Source organism: Macrotis lagotis, chromosome 6 (assembly GCF_037893015.1).
Source record: "Macrotis lagotis isolate mMagLag1 chromosome 6, bilby.v1.9.chrom.fasta, whole genome shotgun sequence".
NCBI lineage: Eukaryota > Metazoa > Chordata > Mammalia > Peramelemorphia > Peramelidae > Macrotis > Macrotis lagotis.
The window spans coordinates 90,482,829-90,490,255 of NC_133663.1; positions in this window are offsets into that span (position 1 = coordinate 90,482,829).

A 7,427-nucleotide genomic window follows, 5' to 3' on the forward strand; every position below is an offset into this window, starting at 1 on the left:
TTGGAGTTTCTGTCATTTTCTTGGATCATAATCTCATAGTAATTCTTAACCTTGCTCTTTCATTGTATATCTCTATGGGTATCTGTCTTCTCTGTGTACTGTGTCTATCTACCTCTTGCTGTTTCAACACCCCTTCTCCAACCAATTGATTATCAGGTATTGTCTCTGAAACATAAAGCCTTCATTCCTTCTTTTCATTAACATGGTTACTATCCAAGTTCAGGTGTTTATCATCTTTGATCTTAACATTACAAAGCCTTTCCTATACAATCTGTCTCATAAGCAACCCAAAATAATCTTCCTAGATTAAAAGATGTAACTATGTCACTCCCCTTCTGGAAAAAATCTTCACTTGTTTCCTATTGCCTAGAGGATAAAACACAAGTTGCTAGCTTGATGTTTAGGCCCTTTGCAATCTATTGACTCCAGTTCATTTCACACTATCTTTATTTCACATTATTCTTCTTGATAGAACTCATGTTCTAGCTAAACTGGTCTGTTAGCAATTTCCTGAGCTTTGTATTCCAGATCCAGATCCTCCCATTCATCCCTCCCTCCCTCCCTCCCTCCCTCCCTCCCTTCCTTCCTTCCTTCCTTCCTTCCTTCCTTCCTTCCTTCCTTCCTTCCTTCCTTCCTTCCTTCCTTCCTTCCTTCCTTCCTTCCTTCCTTCCTTCCTTTCTTCTTCCATTCTTTGGTTATCTGAAATACCCAGAATCCTTCCTTTTACTTTTCAGAATTTTCATCTTTCTTTAAAGTTCAGCTCAGGAACCTTTGCTTATCTTCCCTGTGATGAGTGCTCTTTTCCTATTCAAAATAACTAATATTTACTCATCCAGAATGTAAACTCCTTGAGGGCAGGGATTGTCCATGATTGTCTTTGTATGTCCCTGTAGGGGATGAGGTTGAGGAGGTTGATGTACAAGGCCCTAATGTAGTACAGGAAAGATGTGTAACAAATGTTTGTTGTTTTTCAATCTAATCTTTTCCTTTTGAATGAGAAATAGATTGCTTTTGTAATTTTCAACTCATTAATTGCTTCATACCAATGCTATTTCAATTTGAATCTTTGCATTGAGTTCATTTTATTACCTATACTCTTTTCCTTTGGGCATAATGGACAGGGATCTATTATTCTTCCAGTTCTTGAATAATGTCTCCTTTGAATTCCTGAGTCTCTTCCCTGATTTTTTGTGTGTGTCATTTGCCAGACCTGCCCTTCTCTGTGGTATGTCAGAATGGGTGCATGTGGGACAGTTTGCTCTCTCTATTTTCAGTTGATATCCTCTCAATCAGATTTTCAGCTCTTCAGGCAAACACACACACACACACACACACACACACACACAGACACAGACAAACACATACAAAAAGACAAACAGAGACCTCCCTACCATCTATCATTGGAGGTGTCTCCTAAGAGCCCATCATTTGCATCTTAAGTTCAATTTAAGAGCCTTTTTTGTCATCAACTTCTTAACCAGCTACTCATTTCCTTTATTCTTCTTTCTCTCTCTCTTTTTTTTTAGGTTTTTGCAAGGCAAACAAGGTTAAGTGGCTTGCCCAAGGCCACACAGCTAGTTAATTATTAAGTGTCTGAGACTGGATTTGAACCCAGGTACTCCTGACTCCATGGCTGGTGCTTTACCCACTACACCATCTTGCTGCCCTTCTTTCCCTTTTAAAAGCTCTACTTTTAATAGGCAGCATTGATGAAAATATCATCTGTACCTCAATCAATTAATTAGCAAGCATTTCTTTTTTGTGTGTGTGTCATAGTAGGAATTTATTTATTTTTATTTATTTTTTATTTATTTTTTATTCTCATTTTGTACAAATGTTTTTCTTTACATTACTAAAATATACTTGTTTACAAGTAAACAAAATACCCCTCCCCCCATGAATATAGATAGACTTGCTTGGGCAAAAAAGTAAAGGGGGGAGAAAAAAATTAAAATTAAAAAAAAATAATAGTAATAATTGTAGGTATGGCCAGGTGGTGCAATGGACAAAGCGCCAGCCCTGGAGCCGTGAGCACCCGAGTCCATATCCAGCCTTGTAAACCCAATAATCACCCAGCCATGTGACATGCAAGCCCCCCATCCCCACTGCCCTGCAAAAACCAAAAAAGAAGGAAAAAAAAAAAAAGAAAGACCGAAAATAAAATAAAATAGTAATGATAGTAGGGGTGGCTGGGTGGCAGACAGAGCATTGGCCCTTGAGCCAGGAGCACCTGGGTCCGAATCCAGCCCCAGACACCCAATGATCACCCTGGTATGTGGCCCCAGGCAGGCCACCCAGCCCCACTTGCCCTGCACCCTCCCCCAAATAATAATAACAAAAATGTGTTTCAGTCTTTGTTCCAACACCATCAACTCTGTCGTGAGTGGATCACATTCTTTATGATAAGTCCATCACAAAAGTTACTTCCATATTTTTCCAACATTGCCATTGCTGATCGCAACTCCCTCCTTTCTTATTTCTCCACTACCATGCACTATATTTTATTTTCTCTCTCCTTTCTGACTCTGCTGTAGGGTTGCTGAGTGGCGCAGCAGACAGATCCCTGGTCCTGGGGCCAAGAGGCCCTGAGCCCCAATACCACCCCTTAGGCCCAGAATCCACCTGGCCCTGTGGTCCTGGGCAGGCCATCCAATCCCAGCCCCTTGCAAGAAGTAAAAAAAGAAAATGTGTTATATCTGGCCACTCTCCCGCCATGGTCCATCCTCTCCTCCTTTATTTACATCCCCACCCCTTCCCCCTGCTCCCCCCTCCTTCTTACTCCAGATGTCTATACCCATTGAGTATATTTGCTGTTTCCTCTCCTAGCCATCTCTGATGAGAGCAAAGGTTCCCTCATTCCCCCTTGCCTCCCCCCTTCCATATCATTGCAATAGCTCATTGTAATAAAAAAAAATTTATTATGTGAAATAGCTTGGACTATTCCTCCTCTCCTTTTTCTTTCTCCCATTCCATTTCCCTTTTTTTCTTATTGACTCCATTTTTACACCATATTTTATCTTCGAATTCAGCTTTCTCCTGTGCTTCAACTATAAAAGCTCCCTCTACCTGCTCTATTAACTCAGATGGTTCATATGAATATTATCAGTATCATTTTTCTATATATGCAGTTCATCCTCATTAATCCCCTCATATTTCCCCCCTCTCCTCCAATCTCCATGCTTCACCTGAGTCTTGTATCTGAAGACCAAACCTTCTGTTCAGCTCTGGCCATTCCAAAAGGAACATTTGAAATTCCCCTGGTTCATTGAAAGTCCATCTTTTTCCTGGAAGAGGACGTTCAGCTTTGCTGGGTAGTTCATTCTTGGTTGCATTCTAAGCTCTTTTGCCTTCCGGTATATTGTATTCCAAGCCCTATGAGCTTCCAATGTAGCTGCTGCTAAGTCCTGTGTGATCCTGACTGCAGCTCCACGATATTTGAACTGTGTCCTTCTGGCTGCTTGTAATATTTTCTCTTTGACTTGGGAGTTCTGGAACTTGGCTATAATATTCCTAGAGGTTGGTTTTTTGGGATCTCTTTCTCTGGGGAATCGGTGGATTCTCTCCATTTCTATTTTGCCCTCTGCTTCTAGAATATCAGGGCAATTTTCCTGTAGTAATTCTTTGAAAATGATGTCAAGGCTCTTTTCCTGATCATGACTTTCAGGTATTCCAATAATTTTCAAATTATCTTTCCTAAGTCTGTTTTCCATATCAGTTGTTTTTTCAATGAGATATTTCACATTTTCTTCTAATTTTTCATTTTTTTGGTTTTGAAGTATTGATTCCTGATTTCTGGTAAATTCATCAATCTCCCTGAATTCTATTCTTTGTCTGAAGGATTTATTCTGCTCAGAGAGTTTTCTTATCTCTTTTTCCATCTGGCCAATTTTGCTTTTTAAAGCATTCTTCTCCTCAATAACTTTTTGAACTGTTTTATCCATTTGACCTAAGCTGGTTTTTAGCATGCTATTTTCTTCAGCATTTTTTTGGATTTCCTTGACTAAGCTGCTGACTTCATTTTCATGTTTTTCCTGCATCTCTCTCCTTTCTTTTCCCAGTTTTTCTTCTAACTCCCTCATTTGATTTTCAAAGTCTTTTTTGAGCTCTATCTCCTGAGCCCAATTTCTGTTTTTCTTGGAGTCTTTAGATGCAGGAGCTTGTGCTTCCTCATCTTCAGACTGAGTATTTTGATCCTTCTTGGGCTCATTTGCAAAATATTTCTCAATGGTCTTCCTCTTGTTTCTTTGTTCATTTTCCCGGCCTAAGCCTGTTTTTTGGGGGTGCTTCCTGAGCTTTTGGGACACTCCCACAAGGGTCTCAGTGTGTGAGGTTCTGTCCTCCCTCCTAGTCTTTGAACGACCATAAGCGCCCCCCTCTGCCACGGGGCTGAGGTGGGGGGGGACCCTGCTGTTCTATGGGGGGGCCTAGACTGCGATCAGGATCTGAATGTGGTCAGAGCCCCAGAGTCCTGTTCCAGGGGCAGAGGACAGAGCTCTTCAGTCTCTCTTCACTCCCCTCCCTCAGCTCAATGGGCTCATGCCCTGGAGGCTCCACCTGCTTCGGTTTCCGGGTCTAGGCTTCGGGAAGACCAAGTTGCTGGCTGTGTGCCCTGAGGGCTGGGCTCCACGTGCTTGCTCTGGCAGAGGTCCCCCTCTGTTCCCCCACTTTGTGCCGGTACTCCCCGGGGTGCAGCTCAGGAGACTCCCCTGCTGCTGTGAGCCCCGGCTCCCAGGGCCCTGGGGCTGCTTCCGGGAGGCTGAAGTTCTTTGGCTCTGGTGGGCCACCCCTCTGGCGGGCCACCCCTCCGACCCGGGGAGCAGAGCCTTTCTGCTCTTTTCCAGGTTACCTTGAGTAGGAGAACTGCCTCACTGCGTCCCTTTGTGGGTTCTGTCTCTCGAAAGTTTAGTTAGAGTCCTTAGTTTATGAGTTTTATCAGAGAGCTCCTAAGACTGGAGCCCTTCATGTCACCATCTTGGCTCCGCCCCCAGCAAGCATTTCTTAACACCTGCTCTGGGTCAGGCGCTCTAGAGATGCAAAGGCAAAAAAGGGAACAATTCCTACTTTTAAGAATTGTGTAGTCTAAATGGGGAGATAACACCTATAGTATAAATTGCAGGGAGATTATTAATTGGGGGGAATCAGGGAAGTCATTGTGTGGTGCTTGAACTGGAAATTAAAGGAAGTTACTCAGGGATTCTATGAGGCAGAGGTAAGGAGGCAGGACAGAGTACTTTTGCATCATAATAAAAATAGGGTTTTAAGGTTTGCAAAGCCCCTTACAAGCATTCTCTCATTTGATCTCCACAGGAGGTAGCTGCTATTATTATTTCCATTTCAGAGATGGGGAAACTGAGGTAGACAGGTTAAGTGACTTGGTCAGGGTAACACAGCTAATGAGTGTCTGAGAAAGTTTGGATTCTGATCTTTCTGTTCTGCAGGTTCAGGACTCACAGCTGTACCACCTAGGTGGCTAGGTCAAAGATATGATAGAGTAAATGGAGTGACCTATGTGAGGAATTCACAGAAGTCTAGCTTGTCTGGATGGCAGAACATTAATTTAATAAGGCTGCAAGTTAGGTCATGGTCAAGTTATGAAGGGTTTTAAAAAAATTAAACAGAAGAATCCATATTTTATCATAGAGGCCAACAGGGGATCAGGGGAAGTCATTGAGCAAGGATGTGACAGGATCAGATCAGGTCTTTTAATCCCTACTAATGCTTTTCAAAGCCTTCTGGAAGAATTGTTTGTTTTCATTTGAATCATCAGAAGTTGGTATTAAGGGCATATCTGTCTCTGTCCCCTGGGAAGATAAAACTCCTCTTCTGAGTGTCCATACCAAGATAAAAATGGGTTTCTCTCTGCAGAGAGCTGCCATCCACCTCCTGTGACCGACTGGGTCCGTCCTGACCTGAAGATGCTCACCAGTGGTAGACCAATGGATGAAGCTGCTACACTTGGTTTCAGAAAGAGCTGGCATTCATTATTAATTGAGTCACCTAAGAGCTCTCAGTTTTCTCTTCTATAAGATGGGGATGATAATACGTGTCATGTTTAATCTGCACGACCACTTGGTGAGATAAATGATGAGATGATGTGGCTCAGAGTCTGGAATCAGCAGCAAAGTCAATAGAGAGCTAGGGCTATTGATTTCAACCAGTCTTCTAGGGGATGCTAGGAACTGGGAGAACAAGATGACTTGAAGTGGTCTGGAAGCTATTCTCATCATTGTCATTCTATGGGGCAGCCTGGCGAGGAAAGCACAGGTTCAAATCCCACCCTTTCTATTTACAAGTTCTTGGATCTTAGGTAAGTGACTGCCTCAGGCAACTCCCTAGGATTTATCCATTGAATCACAGGGAATTCTTCCTGTTTGTTCCCCTTTATATATCAGTAAATTCACTCCACTGAACAAGAGCTTTTTTTTTTTTTTTTTTCCCTTCTCAGACAGTCCAGCTCCAAGTATATACTGAACTGCTAGAGGCAGCATGGTACTGTGGAAAGAACCTTGGCTGGGGAGTCAGAGGTCCTCAGTTCAAATCCTGCCTCTGGCATTTATTACCTGTGTGACCTTGGACAAGTCACTTTTCTTGACTTGATTTCCTCTATGCAGTTTCTTCTTACTTTAGATCTCTGAGACAATGCAATGCCTCATTTTTCCCCCCTCATCACTCCTAAAATTCACTGATCTTTTTTCTGTCTTTTGTTCTCTGGGTAACATTTTTCTAAATTCCTGAATCTTGTTTGGATTCTTCTCTGTCCCTTTAGCTTTGCTTCCCACCTTTGCTTTTCCCCAGAGGTCTTTTCTTTTTCTATTAGTTCCAAGGAGAACTTCCTTTTTTTTTTTTTTTTGATAAATAAAACAGCATTTTTCTCCACCCTTTTCAGTTCTTCTCCATAGGGAATCAGCCTGCCTTTGGTGCACACATAATTACTACTTTGCTGGCTGAAGCAGAGATAGGATGATTCCTGTCCTCACTGTTCTACTCCCAGAATCCTTTATAGAGGTTATACCTGATAAAGGGGTCCTGGAAGGAAAGAGACTGGGGGAGGGGAGAAAGATGAGAATGGACAGAGGTTTTTCATTAGAGAGGAGGGACAAAGTAGTTTCTGCTCTCAAAGAGTTCACTCTATCAGGAGAAACAACATTTTCAGATATATGGCAAGCACCTCTGACCCTCTCTTCCAGAGGCAGACTGGCTACATCCATCCCTCAGGGAATCTAGACTACTCTGTGGAATATATGGGTTTTCTTTCCTTAACCACCTTTTACCTGAGCCCCCACCAGTTGTATTCCTCAATGAATAGTCTTCCAGTTCTATTTATCCACCTAATATCAATTAGCTTTTATAAAAAATATACTATGGTATATGTTTATGATGGAATACTACTTGCTATAAGAAAAGATGAGCTTGTTGGTTTTAGGAAA